This window comes from Ambystoma mexicanum, chromosome 3q (genome assembly GCF_040938575.1).
Source record: "Ambystoma mexicanum isolate Mex_15411 chromosome 3q, UKY_AmexF1_1, whole genome shotgun sequence".
Taxonomy (NCBI): Eukaryota; Metazoa; Chordata; class Amphibia; order Caudata; family Ambystomatidae; genus Ambystoma; species Ambystoma mexicanum.
This window is the reverse complement of record NC_090926.1, coordinates 131,857,464-131,876,877: the sequence shown is the minus strand read 5'-3', so window position 1 is coordinate 131,876,877 and position 19,414 is coordinate 131,857,464. Positions and strand designations below refer to the sequence as shown.

The window sequence follows — 19,414 nt, the reverse complement described above, 5'->3', positions numbered from 1 at the left end:
GACAGCAGTATAAAACGCACCACCGCTCGCTACAACCCCAGCTATTTAATCAGGATCTTCACAGATAAGCAGGAGCCCATCAGAGCCTAGTCCTGCAGCATGGCTCCTTAGCCACGCCTCCCCAGGAGTTAACATTGTACTGTTTCTCCATAAAGATCCTGTTCAGACATAACCGATTTTCATTATTAAAAAGGCAAAAGTTTGAGACCACCAGGAGGGAGCTCCGTGCACTACCGTCCCCGACGGTAGTCTGAGACTGAGCGAAGGCATAGACCTGGGTGAATAGCTCTGAATGGGCGGCAGAGGCCCCTGTGTCTGTGAGGTCGGCAGTACTATAGACTCTGCGGCATAGGCACACAGCGAGACCCTGACATCCCACAGCCCGCAGTGGAGCGAGTGCGGCCGAAGAAGGCTCCTGGGTTGTGTGGTCTGCAACGGTGTGCTCGAGGTGTTAAGACCCCGGTGTTGCTTTTCTCCACCTCTTACACTCCACCAGGCTCTCCTGGTCGTTCTGGGGCCCTCTGGGACTCTCCGGTATTTCAACAAAAGTACTTCAAGCATCACACGTGGAGACAGAGTCAGGTTCACAAAAGACGTCAGGTTTTATTCACGCCAGACTGACACAAACAGCATCGTTGTCAAGTACACAAACCCCTGCTCCTCTTTTGAAAACGGAGCTTCCTTTTATACTTTTTAGAGCAAGAGTCAAATCCCCTCCCTTTTCTAAACATGTCCAGGCAAAACTCTCCGCTGACTATACTCGCACACAAGGCAATGATTCCTCATCTGTTCAACCCTTCAAATTGAAATACATTCTGGCACACATCCTTTGATTTTCCCGGCCATGCTACCCCAAATATGGCCACGCAACTGCATCCCTTGGAGAGAAATCCAGACATAGGTTCATTATATGTTTAGTTTCAGAATTCTTATCTGGTTTTTTCAGAACACTATGGCCTTGACTTTTTCGACTCCAGGACTGACTCATGCTACCATGCTCTGCAGAAGTTCATTTAATGCATTGTTCGAATTAAAGGGATCGTATTGTCAGTTAAAGGCATTTTCAGTTACACAGATGGTAGAGTTCTTTTCTCTCTAGGTATAGTAAAAAACAATCATTTTCCTACTCATTTTTTTTATAATGTGCATTCTGTACCATGCCTGCTTACTAAACCATGATAAAAGCATTTGACTATAAACAGAACACCATTTAAAATACTAATGTCTTTTAACCCTATCAGTTCTATTTTACAATACTAAATCATTCCATACAAACTTCTCTGCCTAGCTTTAAATGGGGGAGGGAGGTGCTGTCACCTACTGCATTCAGTTGCTGGTGCCGCATCTTCATTTTGGCACCTCCGTTACACTCCCACGTCTTGAAAGTTCTTGGTTGCTACAGCAATTACTTTCAACCAGATCCATGTCCATCCTCAGATACGCATCTAAAAAATATTCTTTCACATTTCTACAATTTGTCAAATACTAACATATTATTAAAAACAAAACATGTCTCAACTCCTTTTGTCTTCTTTCATCTATGCCCCAGCTTCCTTTCTCAATTTACTTTAAACTAACTGTATGCCTTAGATAATTTTACAGCCATTGTGAGACTCGAGAGGTTGGTCAAGCTTTGCGGTAACCCATTAGCCCATTGTCTTTTCATATGTCATACCTGGCCTGCAACTCCCACCCCAACGAAATACAATCTCTCCTTGATCATCTTCTTCTGCCCATGCATATCTATACAATGTTTTCAAACTGTATCCTTTCCTCTTGTTCCACACGTCATCTTCTTTCGTATTTTCCACTTTACTCATCTTAGTTTGGCATTGGTGGACTGTCTGTGTCCTGTCTCCTTTGTCCTTTCTTTTGAGCTGTTTTCATAGTCAGTCTCCCAGGTTCTTTTGATGCTTAGACCGGGAGTCCATTGTCTTTTTTTACTTTTTCACAAAGAGTTAACTTTTTCTTGAGTGTCTCTCTTTCAATAAATACATTGTTGAAATATGAGTCCAAAAGAGGGGACGTTTCAGCATGGGGACATAAGGTTTGGGGGGAGTCTCTTGCAGACAATTCAGACAAACAACCTTGGCTGGGCTTCCACTGGGTTTCTCTACGACCTCCCTCTTTCCTCACACGGTTCGATGTAAATTTTCTGAGGCATACAGGTCCCTCGACGTATACCTGTAATATAAAACTGAATGAGTTTCTTTTGTAAAATAAACATGTCTTATTTGCCACATTCCCTATCAAACCATTTCCTTAAAAACCCCTCCGATTCACATTCCAGCTCTCATACACTATTTCCTAGAAAACCTACAAGACATTCTCTCTTATTGAACACCCCTGCCTCCTAAACAAATTTCACCCCCCATCTTTCGCTTTGTGTCAGCCGGCTAGAACCGGAGTTTGTTTTAAATAACATGTCCTTCATGGGACACATTTTTCGCTCGAGGGGCACACATGTAACCCTAAGGAAACAAAAATAACAATTAAAGAAAGACGTCTTTTGAGGTCTTCTAGGCGTGTATGTAGTAGAGACACGTCCTTGGGGATCCCCGTTGTCTGTAGAAAGTCAAAATAGGAACAAAAGTCATTCGGGCAGTGGTAAGGGGTCAGGTTTTCTTTCTAACTTCAACCCTTTCCTCCTTTTCTGCTATCAAAATACTTTCTGGATCATTCTCCCCTACTCGTTGGTGCACATAAACAACTATTTTCCAACCACCCTGCAGGATACTTAGTTTAGACTTGGCTCCTTGCTTAGCTGCACATGCTTCCTGGTTAGCTGCAAGTGCTTCCTCAACTTAGCAGTAAATACTTGCTCCAGCAGCCATTCTTCCTTTTTTCTTCTTGTCTTGGACCATGGCCTTTGCGTTCATCCTATGGAGACAAATCAGAGGCGTTTCGCTGCACACCGTCCCTGCCTAACTTAAACTAGTCTACCCCTGTTTTTTGAGACTATGGCACCAGTTCTTATTATGTGCCTCCATTTTATTATTGTACACAACAATGTTTGCCTCTTCTAATAATTGTATACCCCTATCACATCAACCTTCTTTGGCATTATGAACACAAAGATAATTACTCACCTTCAATTTGACTTCTGTTTTCTGTGGTTGTCTGAAATGGCCATGTTGTTATCTATTTTTTACTCTTTCCACACCCGATTGTACCTATTTTGGGAAAAACAGCTTGTGTCTCTTACTACCTCTTTTCCTGTTACTCACCAGGATCTTCCTACGTTTGATGCTGATCAATTGTGTGTCCACGCCCTTTTGGCGTGAACTAGTACTTACCTTTTTCTCCCTAATTAAGGCCATGCAGACATTTCTTGTGCTTCTACGCAAAGGTCCATAACTTATCTGTAAAATAAATGAAAATCGTAGAGGCACTCAAAAATGTTTTTTTTTGTAATTTTTTTTACTTACCTCACTATATTTTCTTAAAATGGCTGGTGTGTAATTTCCCTCATTTGGTTGACCCAATTTTTTGTCAGCCATGCTCCTTTTCTCGGTTTTCATGGTCACGGATGCTTTTTATTGCCCTACGCTCCTTTTTTACTGTTGGCCAGGAAACATAAGTGCTATTTGTTTTCCAGTTTGATTTTTTGTCCGTTTTATGCTTTTGAGTTTATGCCCCATCCTTTTATTGATTTGCCCAATTGTTCCCTTCCTCAATTTCTCTTTTATTCATTTTTTTATTTAAGAGGCCCTAAGTCTCCAACGTTTTTTTAATCCTTTATTCTAATCATCTCTCATTTATGCTGAGCATTTTTTTCTTCTTCTCCCCCATGTATACTAACACACACTTCCTTTTTCTGCGTGATGCTGTAAGGAAAGTACCATGTCATACTCCATTAAGCCCTGTATGGCTGTATTGTCATCTAGGACGTTGTTTAACCTAAATCTTTTATCTGAACCATTACTGTCCTTCACAATTCTTATTTCTTTCTGTTTGCTTCTTAATCAATTGCCACGTGTCCCTATGCCTCCAATTTCCTGGAGGTCCTCAGTTTCTTTTTTGTTCATAAATGTTAATGGGCAGCGCCTGAAGTTATCAAATATTTTCATCATTTCTCTACCAGGTCACACAGCTGACTATATTACCATGCTGCCACAATAATAAAATCTTTTATTTTTCACTCAAACAATCTCATTGGCCTTCTGCAGTTTTCATGCCTTCAAAATTATGCTTGTGTCTAAATGGTGCATGTCCCATATACACAAACATGCTTTCCTTGGTAACCTAAACACCATCATCATGCTTTCAGGCTGTGTCATTCAATCCTTTCTTCAACCATCTGAATCCTATATTAGTACCCGGCAACGGCGCAATCAGAATGAAAAAGAGCCATTCTGATTGGCCCTCGCCGAGTCGTTACCAGGCCAGGAATCCCTCTGTTGGGATTCCACAGCCTTTGTCCCCAGCGGGGGGCGTGGCAGCCCCTCAGCCAATGAGGAGGCTCGAAGCAGGGCCATTCCCACTCCGAGCCTCCCCAAGGCTGAGAGGATACCTTCGCCCCCCGCCGGGGACAGAGGTAAAGCTTTTTTTTTACCCTTCCCTCCCTCCTCCCTGCCCTCCCCACCCCACTTATCTTCTATGCCTTTGTCCCTGGCGGGGGACGATGAAAGCCTCCAGCAGTGTGAAGACTCGGAGCGCGGCCATCCCCGCTCCGAGCCTCCACACGGCTGGAGACTTGTATCGTCCCCCGCCGGGGACCCAAGTAAGTTTTTTTCCCCCCTCTTTCCCCTCCCTTCCGCCCTCCCAACCCCACCTTTTTTTTTTTCGGGAGTGGACGCGCAGGAAACGCTTCCGTTTCCAGCACGTCCGCTCCCGATGGCCGCTATGGAAAGGGAAAACGGACTCTGTTTTCCCTTTCCAGGGCGGCCATTTTCTTTGACTCCTCCCCCCCCCCCTGAAATGCTGCAGCGCTTCCGGGAAAAAATTAAAACTTTTAGTGCCCCGGTCATGCAGTTTTTGCGGGCCGGGGTACTAATAGCTATATGCCCCTCACGGCGGGGGCATTACTGACTCTGGTACAATACAGTATGTATTAGTTTGTCCTATAACTACAGGCAAAGCTGTGGCATGCAACCACTTATGTATGCCATTTTCCTTGTAATCTGCAAGCCTCTTCTTTGTAACAGCAGCCCGATGCCCAAGGGCTTCCGTGTGCTCTCTAAATTCTAATACATAAAGGGTTTTTCATGCATTCAAACCTTTCCCTTCTACTAGGAATTGCTCATTCCTTGCCAAAACTACAAATAGGCACTAATACTGGATCTCTACAATGCCCCTTCTCTGGGCACTCATGGACAACTCCTCAATAAAACTATATATCACACATAATAATGCCTCTAGGCAATACTGAATATTACCATACAGAAACCTCCCATAAACCAGGAAAAAAAGTGCACTGGCTATCAATAAACAAATGCATTCCTTTTTTTTTTTTAAACTCATGGCCATCACACAAAAGATGCCTTTTTGTCAACGTCCTTTCATACTATCAGAGTGAATCACTCTTGTTAGTCCATCAGACCCTCCTGGTCAGTTCAATAAATACGTCTGCCTTTAAAAATCCACAACTGGGGGGGTGTGGGTAGCTCTAGCCATCTGGCTCCTAAAAACTGGAATGCTCTCCCACCAGCACTAGGAAATAAGCTTGCACTGCTTTCCTCAAAATTCTGAAAACATTAATGTGCAACCAAGCCTCTTCGTGATCTCATGATAAATAGCTAAGCTGGCTACGACAATGCCATCCATGTGCTAATTCTTCTCTTGTTCAATGTATTCCTGTACTTGTAACATTGAATCCTTTGCATTTGCGCCACAATGCTCCTGGGTTGATGTGTACCTTTATATTTAAGCAACTACCACTGAAAAGTGCTCATTGAAATTACACCACAGCTAACACATTCTCCCCAAAGACTGCTAAACCAATGCCACATCTGTAATCTTAAAAGCCGTCTTTGCTCCGTGGATACACAGTTCCAATGTATCATTAGACCAAAAATTGTTTTTTCTTGCCATATTTCTCCTTGCATTCCAAAACCCTAGTGCCACTTAACTCTTCTAAAACACATCTGATCATCCTCTGGGGCTGTCCCACTGTGAAACACATTTATTTTTCTGTTTTGCAAAAAATATTTTATTTTTTATGTTGACACCTTTTATTCCCAGGTGCCTCTGTGTATCCTGTGTTTGCGTATTGCTGAGCCTACATGTACACCACTTACTCGTCCTCTGCAACAAATTCATTTTGCATGCAATGCACCTTATTTTCACAATAAATGCAACATATAAAACACAACTCACTTGATAATTTTTCAGCCAACAATTACACCAGCTGCACACACAGCTGATATGCATCATACAATGCGGTTCTGCTCGACTTTCTTGGTCTATTGTTCTTGAGGGTGTTTAACCTATCAGTGCTTTAAAATGATGCCACTGATATGTAAGGTGCTATACGACTGCCAAATAACATGGCGTGACATCCTTGCTTTTATTAACATGTCTTTTTACCACACATTTTAAAAGAATATATCTAGTTTACCGCCCTGCTAAAACAATGACCACAAGTCATAATGAAACATAAATGCAGAATGCAATGACCGAATCTGAGCCCTGCGCTTATCAGCCAATCCCACTAAAATATTCAGCTGCTGTCTCCTTTAATAAGTATCCCCTTACCGCTGGTTACTCAATGGATCAGCTGCAACTGCACTTATAAATGCTTCCAACGTCCAAGTGTTGGCATTTATTCCATAATGCGCAACAATGCTCTGAAAGACCCTTCGCATCTGTGATATGTATTTCACACATTGTTTTTAATAAAGTAAAGCCCGTCTTGTATGCGATAAGTATGGCCTTGCAAAACGTACGATCATTTTGCATTTCTTTCAACAAGGAGCGATTGCTTAGCTTGGCAGTGTTATCTCAAAGAACTGCTATCGCGCATTCCTGTCTTGATGAATCACTGTATTAACTCTCGTGTGCCATCCTATCCTTGCTGCTGGGTAAATGAAATTATTTTCTTTTCTCATGTATTACTTAGTTGCATCCTGCTTAAATATTAATTCTCAATTGCGTGTTTTCAAGCAGCTGCTCAGACTTTATTTTTCATGCTAAACAAAAGAGAAATGAGACGGACTGGAATCCAATCCTGGACGCAACGGCACTCCGGCTGTGTTCGTGAGAAAAAAACATCAATCTTCTTCACAAATCCACACGCAGTCAGCGTTTTCTGAATGCAGCCAAAAACGTCCTTTATTAGTTAAAAAGTACATGGACAACGGAAGGCAGCATCAGTTTAAAAACAAAAAAGAAAGAACGACGCGCTTCACCCTACTCGGGCTTCGTCTGGACATAACATGGAGAGAGGACTGCAATATTATAGATAATCATGTATAAGTCCATCTTCAGTGTTTTGCACTTAAGCAAGTTAGCTGAAAGGCACACAGCAAACAAACAAACAAAAGAGGCAGCCATGTTGGAACATAGTGTGCATTACTTCTGTTCTCTGTTAATGTATGTGTTTGTATAGACTGCTTGCAGTTCACTATTGTAGCTGTACAGGAGATCGATCCAAAATTAGATTATACCAAGTGGGTTTCGACAGGATGATATATAAAAAACAATTTCATAATTTATAGTTTTTAATTAATTAATTTTATAATTTGTAATACGTGTATCATCCATTCAAATATTTGACATTATGAAAATGGCACGGCAGGATGGTTATTCTGCATTTGCTTTTATGCGGACCTAGATAATGTTCGTCTTCCCAAGTGGGTACATTTATAACTAGGTACTGCATAATACAACAAAGTGATGTGTGCTTTTCAAAAATGCATATTATGAGACTATAAGTGATTCATATATATGGATATATCTCAATACATATTAAAATGCTGTGTGCTGTATAAACATAGATTAACTATTTAATAATAAAGTGCTATGTGCTATCAAAGTGCATGTTAGAAAGATATATAATTCATATATTAGCATAGGAGGCTGTGTGTTACCCTTGCGGGTGCCTCTATAGTCTGAGTGTGTACTATGTGAACTTAAAAAATATTCAAAATACTTAAAGATCCTGGGGCCCAGATGATTCTAATAGCACTGATGGAGGCTGTATGTTGCCCTCAAGGGTGCCTCTACAAAATAAATTGACCTGCCTAAGTGATTACTTTTAAACAAAGACAAGGAGATATGCGATTTCACGCCATAACCAGAACATGAGTGGTTTATAAGGCCTAAGTGGTTCTGTTGTAACAATGGAGGCTGTATGTTGCCCTTGTGGGTGCCTCTGCAGTGTAACTTAACCCACCTAATAGGGCTTTCTAGGCAAAACAAGAAAGAGAAAGGATTTAAGATATTATGCCATAATCAGAGCTTGGCAGTTTGTTGCCCTTGCGTGTGTCCAGCTATGATCAAACCCTGAAATATAAATCACTCTTGTGATTTATAGGAAGGGGCAACCATAATGGTTACTATGACCATATGTTACCTACTCCTATTGTTGGAGTGTTGACTCAAGTATATTAAAGTGCATGGTGCTATACATAAGAAAATCACATTTCATAGTGAACCCACAAACATGTTAAAATGAATAGCCCAGTTTTACAGATGAAATCATTTGATGGTTAAAAACAACTGAGGGCTACAGATTAAAGTACAAAATATTAAATAATACAATCATGTATTAAAATCTGCATGTTTGAAGCATTAAAGTAAGTGTTTAGGCATTAAGATTTGGTATCACATCGTCCCTTTCTTGGTCTCATTGGTCATTGTGGTTGGCTCCCTACCAAGTTGTTCTATTCTTAAGAATTTTTCACAAAGATCACCTATTTAAAAATGATATATATTGTGCACTATTGACAGCAAAGCACTTAATCTATAAATGCATGCCAATCTCTCCTATTTTCCACAAAAAATGCATGTAAAAACTGATTAAAATATACTTATTGGAAAAATCAATAAAATATAAATGCAAAAAACTGCTTTCTGCTGAATAGGCATCCAAATCGTACATAGTGTACTGAGAAACTTCACTTATGTTATCGCACACTACGTACAAAGAATAGGAAAATGATCGGGAAATTTTTACATTTAAAAAACTTGGCAAAAACGGAGATACAAACACAACAGAGAATAACAATCATGACAAACATAGGATTTAAGATCCCAGGAATACATATAGTTCTTCGTCACGATTGTGACCGCCTGGGTGTTTAGTGTTAAAATCTACTATGTATCTTGATTCCATTTGTCTCAGAGTCTGCAATCTGTCCCCTCCTCTTGGATGGATTCCCACTGAATCAATGATGAAATACTTGAATGTGCCAATGCCATTCTGGTGGAACTCTTCAAAATGTTTGGCAAGTGGGGAGGACATATCACCATTCTTGATTGCAAGTAAATGTTGTAGTATTCGTAGTCTGGCTTCCAGTTTGGTGCTACCGATATACCATAAATTGCATGCACAGGTAATCATATAAATGACAAATTGGGTGGAACACCTCAGATCTTGTTTAATCATAACTTCTGTCCTAGTTCGAGGATGTAAGAAAGCTAAATGAAATAATTTTTCTTTTCTCATGTATTACTTAGTTGCATCCTGCTTAAATATTAATTCTCAATTGCGTGTTTTGAAGCAGCTGCTCAGACTATTTTTCATGCTAAACAAAAATATACACGTTTTGTCATCTCACAAATCCAAGCTAAATTAAAATATAAAAAAAAACCACTATCTTTTAAACCGCGGCACGCAAGCCCCAAACAGAACATTCAAAATAAATAAAGCTTGTTTCACTTCAGCAAAACATCCTTGTCAATGCCTTTCTGACTTGAAACACAAAACATCGACTAGCATTTCAGCATGCTCTGCTTTTACCTTGAGAATCATTCACTCATTTCTTGTCTAAGGACCAATTATCTTGCGCGCCTCACAGTTCATTTCTTGAGTCATAAATTACTATAATTTCAACTGGACTTTTCTACGCTGCACAGTTGCAGTGCATTCCTTTCCTCAGCGCGCTTAATGCGTGACAACTGCACATCTATAAATCATTAACTCAGTCATTTAAATGCAAAACTCCATCGTTCTTAGCGTGATTCATTAGTTATCTTGTCTCGTAGTAGGAAATCACAAATGTAACTCCATAGTTGCTTGTTTGAATTTTTTGTGATGGCTACAAGTGCAACCGCTTTTTACATTCTCTCAGAACTGACTTTTTTAGATGAAATCACCACGAATGTTTGTGCCTTAAGTCATAGCATCTGATCATCTACATTTTTATTATGTTTTGGCATTTTTCAAAAACCTGGCTGAAAGCCAATTTTTTTTGATTAGCTTGAAAATATAATTTTATATTATTTCCAATGTTTTACAGTGCACAGACAGTTACGACATAAAATGAAACAGTCATAACATACCAAATTCAGACAGACTCTGGCCGGCTACATGAATATCTGCCCCTAAATATGTGAGTTTCTTTACAAAACGCAAGTTCACCCCTTTCAAGGAATTTTTAAATTCTCTCGGTCTCTTTATCACCCCATTAACTGGGCTCTGGGTGCAAAACTCCTTACAGCCGTCTTAAAAAGCTAGGCAAATGGGCGTATCCCCCTCTCTCGGGCATCTTACCCGCTATCTCTCTTTTCTCAGGTATCTCTCTATTGCTCCGGTACCTTGAGTCAAAATTATATAATTTATATATATATATATATATATATACACACACACAGACACACATTATACTCTTATTCTGATGTGTTTTTTTGTTCCTATCCCATCTCCCTCTGTTACCTTTTGCTGGGGTTCCCCAGGAGTAATTTTCCACTTGTGATTTTAAATGCTGTTAATTTCTTGGCTTTTTCCCCACATCTGGACTAACATTATTCTTCCCTGAAAAGTGAACACAAATATATATATATATATATATATATATATAGTATTAACTTTTCAGGGAAGAATAATGTCAATCCAGAATGCAGGGGGGGTGGGGTGTCCCCTACTACATTCAGTTGCTGGTGACTCATCTTCATTTTGGCACCTCCGGTACAGGTGTTCTGGCCTGCAGCGGGCAAAGCAGGAGGGAGTTCCCCACTCCTTGTGGATCCGCGGTGCGGTAAGTCTGCCCCAGCAACTCAGTGGCTGCTACTTTCAGAGGTCCTGAGGAGGAGGGAAGGACTGGGAGACTCTGCTCGCCTCCCAGTTTAAGGTGCATCTGGACTGCCGGTCTGGCCTGGATCCCACGGGCCATGTGGCTGGACCTAGCAGCAGCAACTGGTGGAGACAGCAGACAGGGGGCCCAGGCAGGTGAGGATTGCAGGGGGGCAGCAGGACTAAGTGCCAACATTGTGGGAGTCCACTCTTATCTGCCTCCCCGCCCAAGGAGACCTATTGAGCCCAGTGCACTGGGGAGGGGGCTGGGCACCTGCAGTGGAGTGCAGACCAGTGCCCAGCACAATGAGACATTAGGACCAGCCTTGCTGGTGGGGCCGCGGAGGACCATGGCACTGCTTTTTTGGAGCACGGTACTGGATGTGCCCTGTGGACTCACTGGAAGGGATTGGTGCCCTGACCCCCCCCCCAGTTGTGTATCGTTGGCTGGGGGACAGCCCTGAGAGATGGATCAGAGATTTAAGGTGTAGTGGACACAGGCCTAAAGTGTGGTGCCCCCAAAGTACTGGGGAGCGAGCCCAGAAATTTTGGGTCATGTGGCACAGAGAGGCAAGAGTGCCAGTGTCTGGAGGAACCTTGAACTGGGATCCACTGGCGGAAAGATTTTAAAAAGGTGGCATAGACAGCTTACAGCAGTTCCAGAGGCTATCAGCAAGAGAGGGAGGTGGTGCCGACGGCCCACCGACACCTGAGGTGGGGAACAATATTCAGTCCCCTTCCACGAAGGAGGATATAAATGACATCTTGCAGGAGATCAGAGCACTGCGAGGAGAACTGCAGGCCTCAGTATCGCACTTGCAGGGCAGGGCCAAGGTCCTAGAGAATAAGTTCGAAGGCATGGAGAACAACCACCTTCATGGCGATCCTGAAGATCAAGGGGAGGTTGTCGGACCTCGAGACCCAAGATGAGGACTATCAGTTAAAAATGGATGATCTCGAGAACAGGGAACGTAGGAATAACCTTGGGTTGTTTGGTCTCCAGGAGACCAGCGATGTGGTGAAAGTGATCAAAGTGCTGGTTTATTTGCGGAGGAAGGTGGAATGGAAATTGAGAGAGCGCACTGTGGAGGAATGGCTTGGGGCATAGGCCCAAGATCGGTGGTGGTGAAATGTTTGAGTTATACGGAGAAGGCGGTGGTCCAGGAGCAGGCAAAGCGAATTCGGAATATCCAGAATGAGGGGGACACCATCCAAATCTATCAAGATATTTCGATTTTTATGCTGGCCAGGCATAGGGACTGCGGGTCGCTTACTGCCTGGTTGTCTGACAGAGGCTTACGTTATATGTGAACCTTTCCGTTTGCACTGGTGTTTGAGATTAAGGAAGTGGATTATCACATTACCAAGGGCACGGGGGCAGAACAGGTCCTGCGATACCTCTCTGAGACGGGGGGGTGAGGAGGGTGTTGTGGGGGCATAGGAGGGGGGCGTTGGAGTTGGCTGGGAGCCAAGAGACAGGGAGAGGATTCGGCCAACGTAAAAAAGGGTTCCACAAGGCCAGCAATTCAGAAAGCTTATCACCTGTAACGCTTACCTTGAACTCTTCTGGAGCGCCTGGACCCTACGATGAGGATTCCTCTACTCTTGTCGCCCCACACCCGTGTGGTGCTAGAAGTGGACACCATCCAAGTGTAGGGTGGAATAGGCAGGAGTATGGTGTGTAGCTGCAGGATGCGGTAACCCCTAGATATTTGGAGCTGTGCTGGTTCGGACTTCCTCATTATGCGTGTGTCAAGCCTGTGTAATGCACCCCCTTGGCTACCGCCCCCTCCCGTGGAAGGCTGGACTCACCTGTTGAATAGTACAAGGGTGCTCTCCTTCCTGCTGACTGACACATCTGTGCTTTGTTACTGCTCTTCATCTGCACCAGTTACTTCACTGGCTCTGGCCAGACCGGCTGTGGCTTAGATGAAGCCATGTCTGTCCTTCAACTAGTTTGTCTTTGTTGCGAGTGTCTCTGCGCAGCTCTGTCCTTGTTCTCAGTGTCTTTGCACTGCTTTCCTGGTGCGCGCTGTGGATGGTTTAATTTGCATGTGCTGCTGCTGCCTTGCGTACTGCGCGCGTATCTCTGCAACTGCTTATTGCGGCTGTGTGTTATTTCCCTTATTTACTTTCTCTGCCTTTATAGGCTGTGCATTGACTTTCTCTTTCTTTGTTTTACAGGTGCCGAGCCGGAGCCAAGGACTGTAGCGGATGAGCCGATGCACTAGGCCACCAAGAGATGTGAAGCAAAATGGCTCTGCTGTCAGCCATCTTAGTAGTAATCCAGATGTGGTTCAGAGCGGCCATCTTGGAGGGACAGCCTACACAATGCTAAAGGCAAAACCTATGGCCCTAATGAGCATCAGGTGCGCACCAATGGTGTCGGGCCTTCCCTTTTCCTGGCCCTAGATGTAGCGTGAGCAAGTGGGTGAGGAACTCCTGGTGATTATGACAACACCCCCCTCTCCTGTGAAGTGACATGGCAGCGGTCTGCTCGTTTCAGTTTTCTTTTGGGGGCAATGAAAATTCTGTAATGGAGGAGAGGTTGTTGATAAGCCATTTGTTTTGGATGTGAATTATAATGTTCAGTCGGGGGGGGGGGGCGGGTGGGGTGGAAGTTGTTCTTTGCGTCACCCTTTCTCAAATCTCATGCTGGTCTTCCTTTGCATCTTGTATTCATGGTGGCCCCAAATCATGCTGTTCCCATATCTTGTATCCTGGCTTGCAACATTGTGCTACTACAGACTTCTGCAATTGTATTCGCTCTCCCCTCTCGCTTCTCCACTCTTTGACTGCTTACTCTCCGTTCTCTCCTCCTCACCCTTTTCTCATCTCCTCCCCACTTCCCTTACTTTCTTCTATACACTTACTCCATCAGAATTGTCCCTGGACCTAGTACGATGGCAACCTCATCTGTCTCTGACCCACCCCACCCCCCCACACCACCTCCAGCACGATCTGAAATGTCATCAGGCCTAGTACGATAGTTGCTTGTTTTGTTCCTCCCCTCCCTTTCTGCACCCTCTCCCTCACCTTTTTTCTCCGGCTCTACCAGAAATATTGTCAGGCCTAGTACGGTAGTCACCTGTGTTTTCATTTCCTTCCCTCTCTCTCCCCCCTCCCTTCCTTATCTATGTCTTAGCTCTTTCACCATCTGAAATGCTGTCAGGACGAGTACGATTGTTAATTTCACATCCTTACTGTTCATGGCCTGTAAGAATGTCATTGTATTTTCCCTTGCGTTGAAGCGCTTTGAAACACATTGTGTACGGGCACTATATAAATAAACTATCATATCATAAGACCTTTCCTTGGTGACCCAGCGGTTGATGGGCATCTCTGGTCATCTTGGAATGGGTTGGGGGAGCGGTTGAGTAGTTTGGGGGAGCAGGGGTTTAGACAGCATGGGGTTTAGTGCATCTGGCAACGAAGTATGCTACAGCCTGCTTGAGATATGGTGGAAAGGGAAATAGCGACGATAGGAGGTAACAAAGGGGGACAAGCAGACCACCAGGCTGGGGGGATGTTGAAGGTGAAAGGGTTAAACTCCCTGACCAAGTGCATGTTGGTGGCCAGGGAGTTCCAGAGAGCAGGGTTGGACTTGCTGATGCGCCAGGAAACAAGGCTGGTGAGGAGAGACACATCCCCTCTGGGCTACTTGGAGATGTGTTCTGGGCGGTTGAAGAAAGGGAGTGTTGGGATCCTGTTGCATAAGTGTATGATGTCAGAAGGTTTGGAGAGGGCAATGTGGGAGGGCTCTGTTGGTATAAGGTGGCAGTGGGGATGTCCTTTGACACAATATACTGCCCGAATCAGGGGCAGAAGGTGTTTGAGTGAAACCATCGCCCTATCGATGAGGGAGGTTCAGGGATTTCTCATACTGGGGTGAGACTTTAATATGTGGGTGGACCCAGACTTGGACAGGAAGGCCGTGAGGAAGGGGGCTGGGAGAGGGGTCATGGGGAATGTTTGGATGTACATGGCCTGCAAGATGTATGGCGACTGCTCCATCCGTGAGATCTGGTCTATAACTCCTCTCCACCCCATTGTACCTATACGCGTATTGATTACATGTGCTTGGGGAGGGAATTGATGTCTCGAGTGGAAGCCTATGATCACGTCCCGATCAGTTCATCGGATCATGATTGGGATTTTCTTTAGCCGGAATGCACAACCGGGACTCACTTTGGCTTTGCAATGACTCCCTCTGGAAGGATGTGAGGTTTAGATAGAAACTGGAGAGGGTGATGGGAATAGTTTCAAATAAATGATACCGGGGAAGTGGAGCTTGGCACCGTCTGGGAGGTGGCAAAGGCTACCTGGGGTGGTCTCGAGAAGGTGCGAATGAGAAAAGGGTACAAAACCACCTGGAAGGTGCGAATAAGAAAAGGGTACGAAACGACCTGGAGAATACTTTGAGAAGGGATATAATTTGCCTGGAGCGTGGGATATATGCAGGCAAAGAGGGTAGAGTTGACCTGATAAAAGAGGCTAGGAGCAAATGGGAGGAACTGAAATATCTGGAGCTAGGTAAGGTGGTCTGACCGTTACAATTCCTGAAACAAAAGTACTACGGGAAGGGGGATAGAGCTGGTGGGCTTCTCTCTGCGCCTTTGCAGGGGCAGAGAGCGGAGAGAAGGGTGGACAGGATTAGTGGACTGGATGTACTGGTCAACACGTCCCCTGATGGGATAGAGCAATGCTTTGCAAAATTTTACTAAAGACCTTATGGGAGAGAGAGAGAGAGAGACACACAGGTAGAGGGGGACAAGTTGGATGCATATTTACAGGAGGTCACACTCCCAACTTTAACACTCGAGGAGGTGGAGATGGTCAACGCAACCTTTTGCCGTTTTGTTAGCGATCCGGAGGATGCAGGCAGGGAAGGCGCCGGGAGAATATGGTTTTACAAGGCCTTGGCGGGTCTTTTCGCCTCACGCTTGGTGAAACTGTTTAATCATATTCATGATACAGGGAAAGCTCCATAGTCCGTTGGCCGGGCACCAATATTGGTCATTCTGAAGGGAACATGGGGGAGTGTTATGGCATGAGGGTTGTACTGGCCCATTTCTTTACTTAACGTGGATGCAAAGATTTTCACCAGGGTGCTGGCCTCTCGACTAGAGGGGCTGATGCCACGACTGGTCCACACAGATCAGGTAGGCTTCCTACAGGGGAGACAGAGCGCCGATACGGTACAGAAAACCCTACATCTGATGGACATGACCCGGGGAAAGGGGGGCCATCCTACGCTACTGGCCTTGGATGCCGAGAAGGCCTTCAACAGGGTGGATTGGTGCTGCAGAAATATGGGTTGGGGTAAAATGTTCCGAGATGCGTGAAAGCCCTATATAGTGGCCCGTCTGCAAGGCTGGCTGAGTTTCCAGAGCCTTTCGGTTGCAGAGGGGGACTAGGCAGGGAAACAGAGTTTAAGCTTGGACTGTATGCGGATGATGTTTTGTTGCATCTGCAAATTCTGCATTCCTCGTTCCTGGCAGTGTTGAAGGTGATACAACAGTACAGGAGGTTCTCTGGACTTAAAATCAATCGGGATAAGTCAATCCAATTTCCGTTTGATGATGCTGAAAAGGGATGTGGGAATAGTTGACTCTCTGGGGATCGCGGTGCGCTTAGAGACGCTTTGCTATCTGACGGTCACTATCACCAAGATCTTTGTGAGGCTAACGATCCCCTGCTTCTTCGTAACCTATCTGCGGATTTGTCAAGGTGGGAGAAACGTAGTATCTCCTGGATGGGGTGTCTCAAAGCTATTAAAATACATTTCCTTCCTAGGATCTTGTACCTTTTCCAGATGCTCCCGATGGGAATCCCAGGGTCGTTTTAGGGAAGCTAAAGGACAGATGCTGCATTTCCTGTGGAAGGGGCAAAGCCGTGTGAAGGATTTGATACTCTGGTTTTGCCCATGGAGAAGAGGCAGGGAGTGGGATCCCCGGATCTATGGGAATACTACAGGGCTGCAACGTTATGGGTGTTGGTACCAAATTTCCGGGAAGACAAGGGCAAGCAATGGCTTTAGAGAACCTTTGTTTGCAACCCGCTACGGTGGGCGAATGGCTCTGTGCGCCTTAAACGTTGATTCCACGTAGAATTCGAGAATACCCCATTCTGGGGATGATTTGGAATTTTTGACATCCAGTGTAGGGATGCGGTGGATAACGGCGTGGCCCTCCCCCATGAGCCACCAGTGGGCACAGGAGGAGATTCCAGATGTTGCTAGGTATCCTGCATGGTTTGAGGCTGGTTTGGTGAGGGTGGCCCAGCTTTGGCGCAAGGGGAAATGTATCTCGATCCACGACCTAGAGGAAGAGTTGCAAATAGGGAAGTATTCAGAAGTCTCCTACCTGCAGAAAAAAGTGGGGCTTACAGCGGATCACTGGAAACGGCAGATACAAAGGGAGCTTACCCCGATGGACACGCACCTGGAGATAAAGGGCTCGATTTCCACCCTATATGCCGATTTCATGGAAATGGGTGCATCAAGAGCAGAGTTTCTTTGGGCTAAATGGGAGCGGGATCTGGGGAAAGAAATTGATAAAGTATTGTGGTGCAAGATGTTCTGTAGAGCATTTAACATAACTATTTCATGCCAGTACAAGCTTCATGGTATCAAGCTGCTCCACGGGTGACCTCTCCAGGATGTTTGTAGGGGAGAGTCCTTTGTGTTGGCATGGTGTGAGGAAGGCGCTACTTATCCGCATATGTGGTGGGACTGCAAAGAGGTGTAGATTTACTGGTGTGAGGTGCTGTATTAGAGAGAGCGAGGTTCTCTCATGACCCCTTAAGCCCCCCACCCCCTCCACCCCTGTTGATCCTATTTGGATTGGAAGAGGGGGAATATAGGAGCTTACCTCACATGGTTCACTTCTCACTGTTGGCAGATAGAGCATGCCTGGAGACCCACTGGAAGAAACTGCCAAGTCAGAGGGAGTGGGTAGAAAAGGTGGAGGAGATTTACTTAACGGAAAAGACCACAGTAGCTCTATAAGGGCGAAGTTAGGAGTTGGAAATTAGTTGGCTGGGGTTCAGCACGAAATAAAATGAGGTGTGAGGACCCCCTGGGGGAATTGCAGGGTAGTGGTACTGGAGATGACTGGGGTGATTGGTCTGCAGCCCCTTCCGGTGGATCTCTTGGTTTTACGGGGTATGTTGCTTTGATGGAGGGTCTGTAGCAACGTTATTGTTATTATGACTGCTTTAAAAAAATGTGTTTTACTTATTTGTACGCCAGGTTTGATCTATTTGCATTATTGGGTACAGGGTGGCAGCGGGGGGGGGGAGGGGGGGGGGGGGTAAAGGGAGGGGTTAAGGGGTTGGACAGGGATTGTGATTGTGCTGACTAGGTCTTCTGTTTTCCTTTGTTGCCACCCCACCCCCAATCTAGTCTGGTCTTGGTTGCCCCTACATATATTCATTTCATTATTATATGCCCAGAAAAGACACTACCTTGCAGACAAACACCCCCAGTAGAGATTTCAAAAGGTTTCTTACCCCTTTGATTGTCCTGCTCATGTCGCCATCCGATGGCACCAAATTGTCAAAAACTCCAGGCTGAAATTTCAGGACGCAACAGGTCACAGGGTCAATTTTGAAATCCAAGAAAATACACCAACCTCTTGCAAGCTTTCCCATACCAACAAACACACCCTCACATTGTACTGAGGCAAGTGGGACCTCACCGGGAGAGACAACCCCCTCCCCCAACTTAGGGACAAGGACTCCCGTTCCTATGAGGTACTCTGTAGGCCAACTACCATAGCTGCACACATGGGACTACCTGCAAAAGTAAAGTGGTAGCTTTGGCCGAAGGCAATGCAAAAAGAAACCCAACTATGCAAGAAAAGGAAGATGTCTTTTTAACAAGAGACGCATATTTAACTGATGAGTAGGCGAGAAAGAGGAGAGCCTTCTGCGCAGGGCAGGGGAAGCCCACTTTACGTCTTGTAGAAGTGCAGCACAATAACGCCACAGAGCACGTGATTTAAGCAATTGAACGCCAGTACGAGACGGCAGAGGCACAGGAATATGCATATGCGTGTGGAGCATTGTGAGAAAAGAAAGGAACGAACTACCCGGTGGTGGCGTGACAAGAGTAGCATGGTGGGCAGGACGCCCAAAGAATGACACTGAGATCACCAGTACGGGAAGCGTGTACTGCTTCCAATCACCAGCCCCCATTCAGAGCAGGAACCCGACGAGGACCAGAGAAGCTGAGAA

General features: G+C 44.9%; 1 long non-coding RNA gene across 1 annotated transcript in view; it reads right to left on the bottom strand.

Moving 5' to 3' along the window:
• Window positions 1-578: 578 nt before the first annotated feature.
• LOC138582219 (uncharacterized) overlaps window positions 579-19,414 on the bottom strand; it is a 48,742-nt gene continuing 29,906 nt past the window's right edge. Inside the window, exon 2 of the long non-coding RNA XR_011304983.1 lies at window positions 579-2,880. This is a non-coding gene — a long non-coding RNA (uncharacterized lncRNA). The remainder of the gene's footprint in view (window positions 2,881-19,414) is intronic.